Consider the following 21,427-nt stretch of genomic DNA (forward strand, 5'->3'; position numbering starts at 1 on the left):
GCGCTCCTCTAACCCTTAGGCCACCGCTGCCCTTCTCTCAACACAGTTTCATTGTCCTGGAATACTTGCAGCCAGCTGGACTCAATGATTGTCCTAATGAATGATAACTGTATAAAATAGCCTATAGCAAGACAGCTTAAGCTATGATTTTATTAAATTAATTAATGAAATACATTTCTTAGATAATAATAATCTTACATATTCATGGTAGCCTGCTGCCTTGATCCCGCCTCTAGCTGCTGCTGATTGGCCAGGCGTTTTGTGGCCGGGCATCAAGTCTGCCTGAGAGTTCCCAGATGGGAGCAGGAGGGGGGAACCCAGTGTACTCTCTGCTGCCCCATCTGGCGGAGTCAGGTTAGGTAATCTGGTAATGGACCCTGCAGTGAAGAAATGAACACATTTGTATGGGGAGGAGTTTGTTAATTGACTTAATTTGCTGCTGCAGCCATGATCCTTTTAAGTCCTTTTTGCACTTTGCCACATTCCATCCCCCTCCCAGAATCTTGTGTAATATTAAATTGTAAGGCTATTATTCCATAATTGACTACAATTTAGGACTTCTACAGATGACAATGAATCGATGTGACCATTTACTTCCAAAATGTTCCTGAAATGCACATGATCCCCTCCCCCCCCCCCCCAGTAAGCCACGCCCCTTTACCTAAAAAGTTGGAGGCAGAAAGTGAACTGTAATCCGATGTGATTGTGAGCAAATTGCAGGTCGTGGTCTGTATGGTGTTGGTGGTGCATGGTAGCCGTGCAAGGTTAGTTACATTTCTTGATCACAGTTGCATTCATTCATGGGCATTTCTGTAACACGTACTGTATCATTAAAGTTGATAAAGGTTATTATACGCAAGCCTTCACTGCATGGCGGCGGGGCTTAGGGGCTACACTGCAAGGACTCGGGTAACATAATTGTTTACCTTTTCTTCAGATGGCTACCAGGTCCAGGTCCATAATGTACAACGTACTAGAAAGTCACAGACTGGAGTCTTACTACAACCAATTCATTCAGTTCGGTGTGAAAGATGAACGAGATTTCATTGATGGTGTATCTGATGAAGATTTAGACAACATGGGTAAGATTATTGGATAATTATGTACAAAATGCATGTGAATTTGTAGCCTTGGATCAACAAGACTGATTGAAAACTTGAACAGTTTGTAGAATAAGCACAGTAGATTACACTTCAATACAAGCTCTGATATTAAAGGAGGATTAAAGAAAGAAAGCACTAGCGTGTTTCCATTGTGTCCTCCATTTTCAATTTTTAAAATAAATCTAGAAAACATTCTTGATCCAAGGCTAGTGAATTTGTACAGTACATAGGCCTACACTAAATTAATTTTTAAAATAAATCTAGAAAACATTCTTGATCCAAGGCTAGTGAATTTGTACAGTACATAGGCCTACACTAAATTCATTTTTAAAATAAATCTAGAAAACATTCTTGATCCAAGGCTAGTGAATTTGTACAGTACATAGGCCTACACTAAATTAAAAATGTCAATATGACTTTTGTGACAAAATAACCAACATCTCTTATTATGATTTTCAGAAATTACAGCTTGTGTACTTTACTGCAGTAAACAGAAATCTAAGTTGTAAATGTGGTAGCTTTTGATTGATTGATTGATTTATTAACAGTTTGCAGAATTACAGTACATTTCAAGTACAACTCAATACAAAAACTGTTAACAGTGAGTGGACGACACCATAAAGCATTACACTTGTTTACAATAGGGCCCACCATTTTCAATTCATCAAAACATTTAGAGACGTACGAATATACACAACTATATAGTCAAAAGGAAATCATCATAGGAGGTAAAAAGGGAAAAGAAACATATACAGTGAGGGGGAACAGGTGTGGGTGGGGGATTCAGATTTTACGGGGGCCGGTTTCGAATTGCAGCCGTCCGTAGGTGCCCTTTGAGAGCAGTTTTGAAGGAGTCAAGGGATTTGCATGTCTTAATGACTGTTGCAGGCCCGGTTCTTCCTACAGGCTGACGAAGCAGCGCCATGGGGGGGGGGCGGGGTGCTCTGTCCCAACTCTGTCTGCCCAGTGTCCCCCCAGTGCCCCCCCAGTGCCTCCCCAGTGTCTCCCCAGTGCCAGTGTCCCGCCAGTGCCTCAGAGCCTCCCCAGTGTCCCCACAGTGCCTCCCCAATGGACCCCCAGTGCCTCCACAGTGTCCCCACTGTCCCCCCCAGTGCCTCCACAGTGTCTCCTAAATTTTTGGGACAGAGTAAAAAAAAAAAAAAAGATTGCTCAGGACCGGCCCTGGACTGTTGGTAGGGCGTTCCACATTTTGTTGGCATAGGAGCGAAATCTGGGTTGCACATGGCTTGTTGAACTCCCTCTGGTGTTGTGGGTGTGGACTTTGTTGACATTAAGGAAGTATTTAGACAGGTACATGGGTATCTTGGTGGTGTAGCGAATCTTGTGGACCAGACCCATTGCAAGGTGCTGTACTCTGTCGTCAACCCTAAGCCATTCCAGCCTGTCAAAGTGGGCAGGGGTGAGGTGGGTTCGGGGAGTGAGGCCAAGTAGTAGCCTGACCAGTTTGTTTTGGGAAGTCTGGAGCCTTGTTTTAAGGGCCTTAGAGGTGCTGTCACTGCTGTGGTACCAGGAGGTGCAAGCGTAGTCGAAGAAACCTTGTACGATGGCTCCTGTTAGGGTCTTCAAGGTGTTTTTGTTAACCAGTGAGTCTTGGAATCTTGTTCTTTGGTTGACCTTTTTGATTACGTTGCAGATGTGCAATACTGAACATTTTGGCCAACACATGAAGGCTTTCTACATTGTCTCATTAACAGTGTTAGCCATGTGTAAGAGTTGCATTTACCTTGGATTCTCTGGACAACAAATGCTCTTTCAAAGACATCTGCTACTCCAGGTACTCTGACGGGGTCAATGAAACGTACGCCTTCATGTGATCTCAGACGTATTGGTGCATAGTTCTCACGTTCCGAGGTTTCTTTCTGCCGGAACAAGAGAGTAAAGATTTGACTTGGATTAAATTCACTGCTATAGGAGTGTGTTCAAAATAAATCATCTATATTCCCAGACATACCCGTTATTGTATACAGTATATAAAACAAGAAAGGGGTTCTAAAGTGGAAGAATGCGGCTGCTTAAGAAGCATGTCCCAATAATACTATTTACTGTGCATGCAGTAAATAGTATTACATGCGTTTGCATCATAGGGAGTGTGTATTCTGTGATAGATGACTTGTCGCATATCCTTTGAGACGAACCATAACGGAATCAACTGTGTGCTGTGTGCATGCATAAGGGTGGTCATAGTGTATGTTGTCATGTTTTTGGTATCAGTATCAGTAGTTTGAGATCAGCTGTGCGCAGAGGGGTGCATACTTAGTTTAGACTAGTCATTGGTTAGACATAAGGGTTGGGAGAGGGTTAAGGTTAGGTTCAGGTGTGCTGCCCCGTGGGAGGTTAGGGTTAGGATGAGGGTTTTAGATGGCTTGTAGTTGTAAGACTAATGACTGGTCTAACCAATGACTAGTCTAAACTAAGTACTGTCTAAACTAAGTACTGCACCCCCGGGCAAATAGAAAAGACTCAAAAACATAACTCTGTCATGGTAAAGTAAATGAACCAAACAGGATCAAATCTGACTTTCTAGTCAAAGCAATACATTTAAATAAACAAAACAGCACTTCCACTAGTTACCGTTAAGTGCAAGAGATTGGTTAAACAAATATTACTCAGGGCTGTGATGAAACAAATACATTGTGATTCACGAGGCGGACTACTTTATTTTGTGGTTTTAATAATGCATGGAAGAATATATATTATATTTATCTATTTATCAGACTCAGCAGCACTCTCAGATATGTCAACCACGACAGCAGCTTAACACAAGTGAAATCTCTGCTTTGCAGTTGCCCTGTAACAGCTCCAACGTGCTACATTGTAAATGTTTCAATATTCAACATGCAGCTGTCTGATTTACACAATAGAAATACTGCTAAACATCAACATACCTGTGCTTCAGAGATAAGATAGGCCCAGCAGAGCGTTGAATTCTCAAAGACGTCAAGGTCCTCAATGGTCTTTGCACCTCTATTTTCCCCCAGTCTTGGCAAAAGTTCTCTAAAGAGTGTGTACAAGGCTTCAACGATGGCTATCTGAAAAGGGGGAAAAATAAATATCATAAGACTTCTACCAACAAAATAATGAATCATTTAACATTGCAAGATTATACCATCTCTTACGGTTTACCTCCTGAGTCCTGGAGACACCCTCATTCCTGCAGAGCAACTGGTACAGACTTTGAGCCAGAGGGTTGCATCCTGTGAGTCTTCGTATGTATGCAACCACTTTCTCGAATCGTTCTCCCGAGTCTCTGCTTTTCTAAAATTAAAAACACAGGCTTTATTTTGTATAGTATACAAACTTAAAACAGACTGTGACAACATATAGAATGTGCGCCTATATATCCCTCTGACAAACATCTGATCAACTATCTAAATTAGTGATGCACCGAATATTTGGCCGCAGAAAATATTCGGCAGAAAATGGCTCGAAGAATAGGCAGAAAATATATCACCGAATAGTGTATGCCAGGGGTGCCCACACATTTATGACGTGAGATCTACTTTCAAAATGACCAGCTCAACAAGATCTACCCACTGAAAAAATAAGTGTACCATTGCTGAAAATAGTTTAAATATATAATGTACCTGGGGGGGCTTTGGAATAGGGAGGGGGGAGACATAATTGTGATTATTATTTAAGTTAAGTTTTGCCATAACCTTTTATTTTGCTTTAAGGTACGGCCATGAAAGCAATGGTAGGAAAAAAGATATATAATATTAATCATATTCGGATATTCGTTTTCGGCCAACTGTTTCCTATATTCAGCATTCGGTTTCGGCCAAGAATTTCCCTTTCGGGGCATCCCTAATCTAAATATCTAATATTAAACTGAAAGGACCTTGCCGAGCCATGAGGCCCATAGGGCAGGAGCCTATCTCCTGTTTCTGTAGCGTGAGGCAGCTTGATGTACAAGTACACCCCCTGGACATGACGCTAGTATGTTGCAGGGACTCACCCCCAATCTAACCCTTGATGCTGAGTGTCAAGCAGGGAGGCACTGGGTCCCATTTTTTTTTTAGAGTCTTTGGTATGACCCGGCCGGGGATCGAACCCCGACCTCCCAGTCTCAGGGCGGACACTCTAACCACAAGGCCACTGAGCTGGTAAACTAAAAGGACAGTACAAGTCTTTACTTCCAACTAGGGTTGTCCCGATCCGATCACGTGATTGGAAATCGGGGCCGATGATGTCATTTTCAAATGATCGAAATCGGATCGGGAGCAAAGAAACGTGATCGGGACATCCCTAGTATCAATATTATATCCATATCATGACATTCTACTGGATATTGTCTGTGATTTTGGATATTGTACTATTGTGATATGGTTCTATAAATATATAAATATCGGATCGGGAAGAATCGGTATCGGCAGATACTCAAAATCAAATGATCGGAATCGGATGAGGAGCAATAAAACGTGATCGGGACATCCCTACTTCCAACCCAATGTTAACAAACGATACAGTATATGACGCAAAATATAATAAGAAAGGTGTCCTTACAATCGCATAAAGTGAGGAGAAGAACACACTCAGCCCTTTCTGCGTTTGCTGGACTGATGGTACAACACCATTCGTGAAGACTTCGTTGGCGCCTGGAGTCGCTTTACAAAATGTGGACAAAGAAAAGTACACCGTCGACTCCTCAGAGACACCACAGCTTTGCAGGGTCTCTCCACCAGCATGATCACCACTGAAAAGAAATAAGGGAAAAAAGGTATATAGTAATGAGATGTATAAATCATTACAATCCCCTTTCTGTACAGTATGTATATATAAATATCTAATTTAATTTGTCTATAAAAAAAATTTACACAAAAAAAAAAATACTTTTAATGAGTCATAGGATTTGGTTAGTGTTATTTTAATAAGCTGAATTTCCAATAGGTAATGTGCCTATGTATTTAACTGACAGTGTGTGTGATCATTTCCATGCTTTACACAGTAATGATTTTAAATTACCTGTAATGGAGAACATGAGCTGGAATTCCACTTTCATTTGCAAGCTTGAGTTTCAAGTAGCTGATTGTGTCAGTTGCCAAGTCCACTTTGATCTCAAACTTTCCCTAAGAAGAAATGGTGGATTAAGAGCTGTTCACATCAAACACGATAACTATAGCAATGTTTTGTGGGCGTCCACACAGACGAATAAATGGCATCACCCATGCACACATATACAGAGGCAGGGTGGGAGAGAGAGAGAGATCTCCGCCTGACGCTGGTGCTGAAAAACACATCCAATAGGGTTCATCATCATCATCTAAATCACCAAACAGTGAGCGAAATAAGAACAAATATTTAAGAAGTAGTGAAAATAGCCGATCTGCTATTTTCACTAGTTTTGGTACCGGGCGAATATCAAATTGGGTCACAGGCTGAGTGAAAAGTTTGGGAACCACCACCGGTCTAAATCATTCAGCTCACCCTCAGCATCACGTGGCATCGAACAGTATCTTCTCCTCCCAAGACTTCAGGAGTTTCTTGCCTTTGCATTGCAGGGGATTGCTTTAGGTTATGCTTTGGTGTAAATATCGCATACAACTCTGCTCCATTTTCAATGTGTCTGTCTTTTAAGGTCCCTGTAAATTAGAAACGTTGATTGACAGAAATTAGCTGTGAATACAAATACTCATCACATCACTACATAATCATTTGTCTGCTGTATTCCAGCCACATATCATAACATGGACCAGTTTTCACTTTGCTTTTGATAAAATGTTGTCCAAAGTTGTAATGTTGGTCAAACAAGATGTTGAATTGCGTTCGTAAATCAAGCTTTGATCATAAAAAAAGCAATCAAAGTTGAGGCAAGGAAGCAACCAGGTGCTCGAAGGAGACGTGCAGGTATACGAAATATAATAGTAAAAAGGCGCTCCTGGGATCAATCGGGATAAAACATCTATAGAAAAAAGCGGAGATCCAGGCACACTTAAAGGACCACTTCACCACTTTTCAACATCTCTTCATACAATTGGTCCTCACTAATGTTCATGATAAAACACCACCATTCTTTCCTACTCATTCTGTGTCTCATAGGAGGGCTTTGGGCAGTTCGGATACCCGTCCACCAGTGACATCATCATTAGGCAGATCTTTTTTTAAACAAGATTTGTTTTAAAATATATTTAGATTTTTATTATCGTGAGAACGATGGCTTCAACTTTTGCATTGCAACTTTTCAGGAAAAGAAAGCCTGCCGTTTCTATTAGCTTGGATTCACCATCGATGATGTCACTGGTGGACGGGTTTCTGAACTGCCCACAGCCTTCCTATGAGACACAGACTGAGTAGAAAAAAATTGTGGTATTTTATCATGAACATTAGTTAGGACCAATTATAGGAAGAGAAGTTGAAAAGTGGTGAAGTGGTCCTTTAATAGTTCAAAAGGAGGAAAACTTTATTAAACCAAACATGTTTCGACCTATACCGGTCTTCATCAGGGCTAACAAAACACAGCAAACCACTTAGAAACAGATCACGTGGTTCAGCTGCAATATCAAAGTTATTCAATGGCAGGTCATGCATGTCTTACATGTGTTGAAGAAAGGGTCATCAGTCAATGGCATTCCATCAACTGTGTATAGGCAGACATCTTTTGAATTCCCAACGTGTTCATGGTGGCAGATCCTTAACATCAGATCTTCAACTGTGTTTTGTGCAGGGTCCATATCTGAGTAGAAATTAACCTCAGTATAACCACAACTGACTTGAGGGCATTTTCCACAGCAAATGTACTAGTAACTCAACTGTAACATCAATCACTCACAAACATACAGTAATGATATTCTATAAAGACTCTAAGCCAAAACACAAGAGAAAATACAGACTAGGTGGTGAAAAATATGAACATTACGGTGACTGCACTGCCGTCATAGGATTAGGAACGAACACACACACACACACACACACACACACACACACACACACACACACACACACACACACACACACACACACGAAAATATTAATAATAGGCTTAATTTACTCACCCCGGATACATTTTGTTTCATGACAAAGGGGGTATCTGTAATGGATGCAAAATGACTCCCAGGATGTTTTTACCGGGGCTCGGATTCTTCCAATTTCGTCTCTCATTTTAAAGAAACGATTCTTCTCCACTTGGGTAAAGCCTGGAAATATCCATTTAAGTCACAATTATGCAAAAGCAGTTGCTGTTCCACTTTCTATTTGATATGCATTGTTTAACTAAAACCTTTGTGTGGTGCGGTTGTACTTTGGAGAAGGCATAGCCTATTCCTGTATAAATGTACTGGGTGGCAATAACAATGAACTTGTTTTGGAAGTTACCATCATAGTTGGACTTAATAGATAATGTATGCTATTTCGTTTTTGGTCTTTATGTCGCAAACGCTGCAGAATACTCCAAGCTACTCCAAAACTAAAGTCCGGCTGTCACAAAACAGTCATATCTAGGGACCTCAAAACCTACTCTAGCGAGGCCTTTAACATTGAACTGGAGAGTCTGGATTATTGGTCCGATGAGCTTAGGAGCTCACTAGTCGAAGAAGCATGGCTTTGCTTCAAAACTAAATTTACAACAGTACTAAACACCATGGCTCCTTTGCGAACCATCAGGGTCAAAACCCGCTCGGAGCCATGGATGAGTTCGTACATACTGACTGCAATGAAAGCCAGAGACAAAGAATGCTCTGAACTTCTAAAATGCAAGTCCAAGCTAGCCAAACGCTTCGACAGTGATCTCCAAACCCAACTGGGCATCCTAAAAACCCAACGAAACAAGCTAAGAAATGTCGTAACTGCCATGACCAAATCCGCAAAAAAGAACTTTATCAGTGATAAAGCTGAGGAAAACAAAAACAATCCTCGGGAGCTCTGGAAATTACTAAACAACCAGCTAGGCTGCGGTCAGAAACTAAAAACCAGGTTTACAAACATAAACATCAAATCGAACGACACCCTCATCACTGACAAACTTGATGTAGCCAACTACTTAAACATCTTCTTTACAAACATTGCAACAACACTGGTTAACAAACTGCCCTCCCACTCTGGGCGCTTTGGTGTAGACTGTAGAGCACATCCAAGCCTTCTACAAAAACCTAGGTGTTTGTAAATATGATTTTATGCTGACAATGGTAACAACTGAGGAGGTACTTAAAAAACTGAATGCCCTTCAACCCCACAAGGCCACTGGCCACGATAATATTCCCTCCAAATTTCTCAGATACTCGGCCATCTCTATAGCTCCAATCATCACCCACATAATAAACCTCTCCATCAAACAGGGACAGGTCCCCCAAGATTTCAAACTGGCCAAAGTAACCCCCCTGCACAAGAAAGGGAGCTAATTAGACCCCGGCAACTACCGCCCTATTTCTATTCTTAGCTCCATCTCGAAAATGATGGAAAAAATAGTTTATGAACAGGTTGAAAAGTATCTTGCCACAAACAAATGTATGTATGAATTCCAATCTGGCTTCAGAACATCCCACTCCACTGACACATGCCTCCTCTATTTGAACGACCACATCAAACACGAGGTGGATGCTGGCAAATACTGCAGCATGGTCATGCTGGACCTCCAAAAGACTTTTGACACCGTGAACCACTCCATACTGGTTAACAAGCTAAAAGCAATTGGTTTTGATAGCACATCAGTGAGCTGGATGCAATCCTACCTGGAGGGGAGAGAACAGATGGTGGAGGTGAACGGAACACTGCCCCCCCCCCCCCCCCCCCCCCCTCCCAGTGAGCTATGGCATTCCACAAGGAAGCATACTAGGACCTTTACTGTTCCTAATATATGTAAACGACATGACATCAGCTTGTGACTGCAATTTGTTCCTGTTCGCAGATGACTCAGCACTGCTGGTCTCGGACAGGAACAAACTGCAGGTTGAAAAGGCCCTCAGCTCTGAACTTGCTAGAATCTGATAAACTATCTTTACACCTGGGAAAAACTGAATCCATTCTATTTGGATCAAATAGTAATCTCAGCAAGGCAGATGGCTTCTTGGTTAGAGTGGGTGACAATATTATCACACGAAAAGATGAAATTACCTACCTAAGTTCCATCCTGGAGGCAAATCTTTCCGGTGATAAAATGGCCACCAACGTAATCAAAAAGGTCAACCAAAGAACAAGATTCCAAGACTCACTGGTTAACAAAAACACCTCCAGACTTCCCAAAACAAACTGGTCAGGCTACTACTTGGCCTCACTCCCCGAACCCACCTCACCCCTGCCCACTTTGACAGGCTGGAATGGCTTAGGGTTGACGACAGAGTACAGCACCTTGCAATGGGTCTGGTCCACAAGATTCGCTACACCACCAAGATACCCATGTACCTGTCTAAATACTTCCTTAATGTCAACAAAGTCCACACCCACAACACCAGAGGGAGTTCAACAAGCCATGTGCAACCCAGATTTCGCTCCTATGCCAACAAAATGTGGAACGCCCTACCAACAGTCCAGGGCCGGTCCTGAGCAATCTTTTTTTTTTTTTTTACTCTGTCCCAAAAATTTAGGAGACACTGTGGAGGCACTGGGGGGGACAGTGGGGACACTGTGGAGGCACTGGGGGTCCATTGGGGAGGCACTGTGGGGACACTGGGGAGGCTCTGAGGCACTGGCGGGACACTGGCACTGGGGAGACACTGGGGAGGCACTGGGGGGGCACTGGGGGGACACTGGGCAGACAGAGTTGGGACAGAGCACCCCGCCCCCCCCCCATGGCGCTGCTTCGTCAGCCTGTAGGAAGAACCGGGCCTGCAACAGTCATTAAGACATGCAAATCCCTTGACTCCTTCAAAACTGCTCTCAAAGGGCACCTACGGACGGCTGCAATTCGAAACCGGCCCCCGTAAAATCTGAATCCCCCACCCACACCTGTTCCCCCTCACTGTATATGTTTCTTTTCCCTTTTTACCTCCTATGATGATTTCCTTTTGACTATATAGTTGTGTATATTCGTACGTCTCTAAATGTTTTGATGAATTGAAAATGGTGGGCCCTATTGTAAACAAGTGTAATGCTTTATGGTGTCGTCCACTCACTGTTAACAGTTTTTGTATTGAGTTGTACTTGAAATGTACTGTAATTCTGCAAACTGTTAATAAATCAATCAATCAATCAAAAGCTACCACATTTACAACTTAGATTTCTGTTTACTGCAGTAAAGTACACAAGCTGTAATTTCTGAAAATCATAATAAGAGATGTTGGTTATTTTGTCACAAAAGTCATATTGACATTTTTAATTTAGTGTAGGCCTATGTACTGTACAAATTCACTAGCCTTGGATCAAGAATGTTTTCTAGATTTATTTTAAAAATGAATTTAGTGTAGGCCTATGTACTGTACAAATTCACTAGCCTTGGATCAAGAATGTTTTCTAGATTTATTTTAAAAATTAATTTAGTGTAGGCCTATGTACTGTACAAATTCACTAGCCTTGGATCAAGAATGTTTTCTAGATTTATTTTAAAAATTGAAAATGGAGGACACAATGGAAACACGCTAGTGCTTTCTTTCTTTAATCCTCCTTTAATATCAGAGCTTGTATTGAAGTGTAATCTACTGTGCTTATTCTACAAACTGTTCAAGTTTTCAATCAGTCTTGTTGATCCAAGGCTACAAATTCACATGCATTTTGTACATAATTATCCAATAATCTTACCCATGTTGTCTAAATCTTCATCAGATACACCATCAATGAAATCTCGTTCATCTTTCACACCGAACTGAATGAATTGGTTGTAGTAAGACTCCAGTCTGTGACTTTCTAGTACGTTGTACATTATGGACCTGGACCTGGTAGCCATCTGAAGAAAAGGTAAACAATTATGTTACCCGAGTCCTTGCAGTGTAGCCCCTAAGCCCCGCCGCCATGCAGTGAAGGCTTGCGTATAATAACCTTTATCAACTTTAATGATACAGTACGTGTTACAGAAATGCCCATGAATGAATGCAACTGTGATCAAGAAATGTAACTAACCTTGCACGGCTACCATGCACCACCAACACCATACAGACCACGACCTGCAATTTGCTCACAATCACATCGGATTACAGTTCACTTTCTGCCTCCAACTTTTTAGGTAAAGTTTGCAGAATTACAGTACATTTCAAGCACAAACTCAATACAAAGACTGTTAACTGTGAGTGGACGACCCAATTAAGCATTACACTTGTTTACAAGAGGTTCCACCATGTTCAATTCATCAAAACATTTAAAGACGTACAAATAGACACTTATATATTATATATAGTCAAAGAATCAGAACAGGAATTCATCATAAAGGAGGTAAAAAGGGAAAAGAAACATACAGTGAGGGGAAAATGGGGGGGGGGGGGGTGCCTGCAGATTTATATAAAGGACTTTCATTTAGGGCCCACAGCGTTTTTATGAGCACGAACACTAGCTGAAATATATTTAACTGTTTTTTTAATTGATCTCAATGGTGGGCAAATCAGGCTGAAACCTTGTCCCAAGTCTGGAGTCGTATGTTACAGGTACATGTCATAGATGACATATAAGAGTCGTATGTTACATGCCCTTGTGGAGAACTGAGCGCATGCACCTCTCTAGTTTAGCATGTTTTCTTCTTTTATTTTTTTCCCTTTCATACATAGAACTGGAGATAGCAGAGGAGATCATGCATTTGTCACAAACAGGACTCCAAAAGAGGCGATTCTGGTAATGTTTATATCTTCTCAAAATAATACGTGGGTCGGGTGATGTTAAAAAGTGTTTGAGTCACTGATACGGTTAAGTACCATATCAAAACAATGTATTGTAGTATAATGACAGTATTGTCAGTGTTGACTGAAATTGCCACGTTCTTATTTTTACCGGGATGTGAGAATCACATCATGGCCATATGACTACCTTTACCATACCTGAAAGTGAGGAAGGCACGTGACTTGCATGGAGGGCCCTGAACGGCATGGCCAGTGCATGGAACTCCTAACCTGACTCCGCCAGATGGGGCAGCAGAGAGTACACTGGGTTCCTTGGGATCAAGGCATACACAGTGCTGCCTTGATCCCGCCTCTAGCTGCTGCTGATTGGCCAGGCCGTTTTGTGGCCGGGCATCAAGTCTGCCTGAGAGTTCCCAGATGGGAGCAGGAGGGGGGAACCCAGTGTACTCTCTGCTGCCCAATCTGGCGGAGTCAGGTTATGGAACTCCAACCTCCCCCGTCAAACCAAACTCGGCTTCTTCTACGCAACGGTAGAGTCTGTTCTCCTATTACGGCAGTGAGTGCTGGACCCTGAAGCCAATCCTGCACAAAAATACACAGTACACATGTTACCAACACAACTCTGTATGATGGAATGCCAAGGGTGAGCCAGAAAATAGCAGCCAGGAGAATGAGACTAGCAGGACACTGCCAAAGACACCAAGAGCTGCCAGCCAGCAAAGTAGTGCTGTGGGAACCAACACATGGGCACCGGTCACGAGGACGTCCCACGCTAACATACGTGGATGTACTCAAGAACGACGCAGGAGCGCAAAGCACCAACGAGCTGGCCAGATGTACAGTATGGAGAACCGGGATGACTGGAAGCAACGATGGAGGGCTCGTCTGAGGACGACCTAGAGCAGGGGTGCCCACACATTTATGACGTGAGATCTACTTTCAAAATGACCAGCTCAACAAGATATACCCACTGAAAAAATAAGTGTACCATTGCTGAAAATAGTTTAAATATATAATGTACCTGGGGGGGCTTTGGAATAGGGAGGGGGGAGAAATTATGACATCTTACAGTGGACATGTTTGCCTGAAAAGAAATGTTTCATAGTTTTAGAAATATATAGTGCAAGGACACTTCGACACCAACTCTGGGGGAGCCCGGGTTTGAACTGGCAACCTTGCAGTTACCATCCAGCCACTCTACCCCCTGAGCCACCGCCGCCCTGTTTTGGTTTGGTTTTACTATAGTTTATGACAGAATGGAGAGAGAAAGCTATAAATTCATTGACAAAGTACATTTGGAATTTGTCACCCATCCTACACACCCTAGAGAGTTTACAAAACACGTTTTAAATTTGAATTATTATTTTTAATGGCATACTTTGTTTATTATTCATTGCATAATGTCCATGTTCTTTTCATCTCATTTCATTAGGTACTAGTGGATGCAAGCAGCTCTATGACTTGGAACTGTTATGGAAGTGTGGATATCAGGAAGATCGATGCAGTAAAAGTGCTCTTTGATAACTTTGCCACACGGACCATGGCTTATGATTTCCATCATGTGATAGGCCTTGTGAAGTTTGACTGGCGCGTGAAAACCCTCCACACATTCACAGAAACGCTGGAGAAATTCAAGGTAATTATCATATATGATACTTCTTCATGAACGTGCAATATCGGCTTTATTGTGGCACATACTGAGATGTATTCTTCACTGTAAATCAGTGGTTTTCAACGCTTTTCATATCAAAGTCCATTATTTATTCAGCATTTGAGCCACGGACCACCATTTGATCAGATCTAGCCTCTCAGACCCCAAAACGTAGAATATTTTGTTGTCGTTGGATGAGATTTTGTAAAACATTTGTGGTACTATTAGGAGATATAACAGGCAAACGTTGATCAAAATATAAATTCTTCTACGTTCTCTAATTGTGTAGACTTGCCACTCGGTGGCGCGCTATGAGCTTGTAGATCTGCTAGTTTTCAATAGCTAAAGTATAACATAATGCTTAAAACACCAAAAGGGGTTCCCGCCCAAAATGGGTTAACAATAATTTAACTCTTGAGAGCGTAAATGGGTCCATTTGGTTTAATTTTACACTTTACCACTTTCAAGAAGTGGGTCTATTTGGTTACCAACTCTACATCATTTAGCTGGGGACCACCTGGAACCAAGCCCCCAGTGCACCTCTCCAACGTTGAAGCACTGGGCCCTAGTGGTAAGAGGTGGGACTGCAGGCGGACCCGTGGAGTTATGACCCCGTGCAGCTGGGTTTCCTAATTGCGGAAGTAGACGGTCCTTCCGGGTGCTTCAAAACGCCACTGAGCAACCTACACTGACATGAATAGCGGGGGGGGGGGGGGGGGGGGGGCTGGGGCTATCGCGTCGGTTCAGTCTCTTATGCCTGGAACCCCCTCAAGGACCGGACCACTGGTTGAAAACCACTGCTGTAAATGAAAGACATACAGTCACGTATGGTGTAATTATGTAATAGGCTGCCAGTACTAGTATTGTATTTGACCTTGAATTACCGTACTACAGGCAGTGACCAGGGACTGCAGTACGCTGCCAGAGGGAATCTACAGCGATTCAGTTGGCGGGAATTTAAAAGTTTCTATAACATTTGTGGTATACATTTATAGGATCACATCCACAGTCTTCAAACAACGGCAGGCACCAACCTCTACGATGCTCTGCAACATGGAGTGTTTGAGTTGGAAAAAGTCAAGATGAAGTTCAAAGATTGCAGACTTCGCATCATGTGTCTTACAGATGGAATGGATCAGGGGTAAATTGAATGTAACAGCATGTCAGTACTTATAGTATTGTTAGTATTGAGAACAAATTGCAATGTTGCCTGTGATGTTTTTACTGGGATGTGCATGGGAATTATATGACGTGATCATCTGCCCATAGATCATACACCAAGCCAGTTGATGTTGCTGCCAAGCTGATAAACGCCAACATCATTGTGGATGCAATCCTTCTTGGAGACGTGGAGAATGACATGTTGCATGGAATTAGCAATGCAACAGGTACCGAGCATTCAGCATTCAGCATGCTACTTTAACACTTGTATCTATATCTATGTGTAGAACTACTGGAGCCTATCTCACATCTGAATGCATGTGGTTTCAGGTGGTTGCTGTTTCAAACCCGAGACGAGCATCGACGGCCTGAAGCTGTTTGAGATTGAGACGGTTCTTTCTCTGGAGATGAGGAAACCCAAAGTCAAACTCGATCCATCTACCCTCACTGAAGTTTGTTGCACTACTACACAGGGTTGGGGTGTGGTGGTGGGCTATCAATCTCAAAATACAGAGGATTGGGTATCAGGTTTAAACGGCGTGGATGCATTGTATATTACATTTTGAAAAAAGATCATGTATTTCACACTACCTGGCACTGACTACCGGTATCTATGATTCACTAATGACTTGTTCCAATTCTATGAATTGACTATTGCATTTCAGCTCAGTAGCAATCGGATTGGATTTGGAACATTGTTTGACAACACAACATAAGTGAAAATGTTCCAGTAATTTGTCAGTTCAAGTGATTGAACATGGTGGCTTATCACATTATAATAATGATGCTATTGATTATCATTTACAGTGGGTTTTAACGAGCCTCTTTGCCAGTCGTGGATATGATGAATTCCCAGAAACTTCACTGCCAAAGGCGTTGGACAACAAAGTGACAATGACAGAGAAGTAAATAATGGAATAAAATAAAATAAATTGATCTACATATAAATTACGTTTTGGCAAATATGCAGATATTTTAAAAAATATATACATTCGGACATTGCCTCAAACAAGTCTCCACCTCTGTCAACAATTATATTTTTAACAAAGTTTTACATTTTCTTTTTCATGTAGTGCTCTGAAAAAAAAGATTTGTGTTAAGAGTGGGCGTTTCATGGAGAAGTACAAACGCATCATGGAGGAGTTGAAGAGTCTGCATTGTGACCCCCATCCATTTCTCTCCATTTTCCCATCAGAGTCAGACTTAAGTAGGTGGCCACAAGCGTGCGTGCGTGCGTGCGTGCGTGCGCGCACGCACGAGGAGGACCTGTGGTTGATATGCCACTCACACTTCATTGAGAGAAACCAGCTTTTTAACACTGACCCCAGCTGGCATACAGCACCCAGGTGCACAATCACAGACAAGTTGTACACAACCACAACACATACAAGGCTTTGCATATTTATTTAATTAACCCCCGGGGCAGCAGTGGCTCAGGGGTAGAGTGGCCGGTAGAGCGTCTGTATGGCAACCGTGAGGTTCCGAGTTCGAACCCGGGCTTAGTGTCGAAGTGTCCTTGAGCAAGACTTTGAACCCCTAATTGCTCCTGATGTGCAGGTTGGTGCCTTGCACGGTTTCCTCTGCCATCTGTGTATGAATGTGTGTGTGTGTGTGTGAAACTGTGAATGGGTGAATGTAAAGAACAATCTATGTAAAGCACTTTGGATCAAAAGCGCTATATATTTATAAATGCACCAATTACCATTTACCCTAGCTCTTAGTCAATGCAAGACTTCCTCAATTTCCCAATATAATTAATATATTGGGAAATTGGGGGAGTCCTGCATTGACCATCTATCAATATATGATATTGAAAACTTTTCAGCCTTCTGGAAGCTGGCCATGGAGGGTCCTCCTGACACGCCGTATGAGAATGGAGTCTTTGAGCTCTACTGCCAGTTTGGTCCTGACTATCCTGTGAAACCTCCTCTGGTCCGCTTCGTCACACGTGTATCCTCATTATTACATCAGTCATGAACGCACACTGATATTATATTGAAAGTACAGTAATACTCTTGTTAAAGTTGATAACATTATGACAAAGGCTTACAATATTGAAAACAATGTAACAGAACGTGTTACAAATCAATCTTTCTTAACCTAAGCATAGATACATCACTGCAACATCAACAGCGTGGGTCGAATCTGCCACAATATATTTGACCGTGGCTACAACGCTCAAATAACCATGAGAGAAATCCTGGATGCCATATATGGACTGCTCATCGCCCCTGAGCCTGAAGACCCCCTGGACAGGTTGTTTTTTAAGACTTTGATTTAAAACAAAATGTAATCAGAACCAATGGATGTTCATTTAAGACACATTTATTTTAGCCACTTTTCCATTACATCACCTCAAAATTGTTTTGACACGTACAATTTGGCAAGGCAAGTTTATTTGTTTATATATGCCATACACGTAAATTGACGGTGCTTTTGCAACTGCATATGGCATAAAAAGACGATTTAAAAGTGGCCTTATTTCAAATGAATGTGTCTTTCTTTCCCATTGGAAGCATTTTGGCGGAGGACTTCTTGACCAGCCGTGATAGATACGATCAAGCAGCCAAGGAGAATACAGAAAAGAATGCAGGGACTTCAATCGATGACGTGGAGAAGGTGAACAAGTCATTCCTTTTTAGTGAAATCATGATGGTTTATAACTTGTATGTTGTTGGTCATTGAACAACTCATTCATTCATTCTGCTCTCTTATTCATTGAAAGAAACTGGTGGGTCAAAGTCGTCGTGCTCCACTTATACCCCGACATCTGATCTGTCCACTGACCAAGAAGATGTTTGTGGATCCTGTGAAAACAAGAGGTGGAGAGATATACGAACGAAAGGCCATCGAGAAACACCTCAAACAGTAAGCCACCCCTACACACACACACACACACACATTTCTATTTGCCAGGATTGTCTTACATTCTCAGTTATTGAACATTATTTTTCAGGGAAGGAAGTTGGGATCCCATTGCTGGCAAAGGCCGTCTCCTCAGTAGAACTGACCTTAAATCAGACCATGCCATGAAGAGAATGGCGAAGGAGCACCGATCCTACCAAATTGGAACATAAATGTGCAGAAAAAGGGTGGTGGACTTCATTCTTCATTTTCAGTTGTGGTTCGTTTTCATCATATCACATAAGTGAAACTAACTAACTAAAATAAAAACTGGCTGTCTGGCTTTTGCATTGAAATTGTAAATGTCGTGAGCTGCACACAAATTATCATGGCAGGGTTAATAAGTCGTGCATGTTTGAATTGCTCAAATGCTCTTTTATGCTCTGCTCTTAAAATTGCATTCAAATTAAACACTCATGTAACTTAACCATGCCATGACATAAGTGTGTTGGGATATTTATCTCAAGCAGGTTTGAAGTATCTTGATCTGCTTTGGAAAATAGACCGTTTACAGAATTGTCCTGATCAAAGATGTCCTGGAATTAATGCTGTTGTAAGATAATGCTGTTTGTTAAAGATTATTTCTTTGATCATCAGTTCATTCTTTGTTATGGTTATGTTAAAATTATGTCAAGATAATGGCTTTGCATCTACAGTACATATTGTCATGCAAAACTGGTATTACCCAATATTATTTGATTTATTATTTAATAATTGATACATGTTACTGTATAGTGTATACATTACATTTTTTTGTTTATTTTTAATGTTATGACTAACATTTTGTTCAATATGTGTAAAACCATGACAAGAAATAATTGTTTTCATGTTCTGTAAGGCTGGAGCATCAAAGGTTCCTCCATATTTGGAGCAAAATAAAACGGATTAGAATCTCAGTTGTCCATTATTCTACATTTTGAAACAAATGTATTTCATGTGAAATGGGTTTCAATTGAATGGGAAATTATTACTACCCCATTAAAAAGGTTCAGGATATGATCCACCCATACACTAATTCCAACATGGTTAATATGGTTCCATTTACTCTGATCATGAGCAACTTTCTGTCATAACTAGCCATGATTCTAAGTATTGTTTTTGGGAGTCTGAGTTATTTAAAAGCGTGCTCCCCAAAACCAACACTTAGCCTGATGCTGCTACACGCAGTTACTGGAAGAATGTTGCTCATAACATTAACAGTGGATTAAAAACAAAGTCTTGACAGACAAAAAGGATAACTTAAAATGTCTAGATGTGCAGTATTGGGGAGTTTATGATTGTCTAATACAATCAGATGGGACATTTCCTTTTCAGGAGTGGGACTCTCAATGGAGAATGGAGTGAATTGCAACTTAGGTTGGAAATCCTACATTTCTTGTGGCTAAAGGATGGAGATAATCTGATCACATTATACACTGCTTTTCATGCTATTATACAATATAAAATACTGCATAGCTGAGGGAATTGTTGCAGAGGAGAGCAGACCACTTCAGCCATTTTCAAGTATTTGGTCCTCACTATTCACTACTGCTCATAAGATGCCACCATTTCTGTCTTTCTGTGTCTCGGAGGTCTGTGGACATTTCAGAATCCTGCCTACCAGTGATCAATGCATTGCCAGGTCATAAGCTGGGCAAACACCTGGTTGCATATGAAATCCCTCTGTCTCCGACAAGCAAGGCCAAATGTTCTCTAGTATGCAGCAAAGACAACTCAGGCCTCCAGCAGCATATCATGGGTAATGTTGCACTGGCAGTGGCACAGCTTCTGAGGAAGCTGGCAGAGCTGTAAGTCAGATTCCCTTCATCAGACCAGGAGATACCTGGCCGGCAGAAGTCCGTAGCAGCCCGAAAAACAACAGATCTGCTTGCTCCTGGAAAGTGAGATGAGAGTTGATCTGGGCAAGCAGCTAGTCTTTCCAACAGAGATTACACAGACAATATTAAGCCCAGACGTTGTGATGTGGTCCACAGCTGCCAAGAGGGGTCTTCATCTGGAGGAATTAAGGCAATGCCAGTGTAGCACCCAGACCCAGCCAAGACCCGGCCCACAACAACAGCCCTGCCAATGGGCGCAAGTGATGCAGGGGAATCTTGTGGGCACGGCTATCAAGGAGCTGACAGAGGAGGCAGAGAAAGCAAGTAGGGATAGAGTTTGGGGTTCAAACAACACAAGGAGGGGCAGTACAGCGGTAGGGGGTGGTGGGGATATACTTCCCCATTCAGCCACTGCCTGCCGTACCCACCAGGCAGGAGACGTACTGGGTAGTGGGTAGGGGGTGACACATCCCTGAATGGTGCCTCCAGCTGACCCTATGTGCACCGGAGGGGAGGCAGCAGGGCAGGACAAGATGCCAAGCTAAAGCAGGAAGGAAGAACACTTGTACAACTTGTATGATGCCATCGCATTGGCATCATACAGATATTATTATTGTTTTAAAAGCCTGTAGTTTTCTTTGAATCCCCCTTGATGATGTCATTTAGTAGACAGGTTACACTTTAAGCCCACCAATGTGATGCAGAGCGAGTAGAGTTGTGCCATCTTATACTGTGCATAATTAGTAAGGGCCAATTACATGATTGAGGATATTAGAAAATGGGCAAATTAAGTGCTCCTCCAGTGTGGTTACACTGGATCAGAGCCATGCTCTGCACTGGATGAATGGTGATGCGAGGTGGACACGCCTCTAATTAGTTAGGTTTGACTCAGGCCACGTGTGACTGCTCAAATCAGCCATCCCCTCCTCTCCTCATCCCTCACCCCACTGTACACAAACAAAACAAACCACCACGTTATTATTTTCTTGCTTGGACAGTGTCAAGTCTCAACACATCCCTTCAATTCAGTCCCATCCACCGATCAAATGAACATGTGCTCGTAAACAGCTCCACCCACCTCCA

Source organism: Electrona antarctica (assembly GCF_951216825.1).
Source record: "Electrona antarctica genome assembly, chromosome: 1".
Taxonomy (NCBI): Eukaryota; Metazoa; Chordata; class Actinopteri; order Myctophiformes; family Myctophidae; genus Electrona; species Electrona antarctica.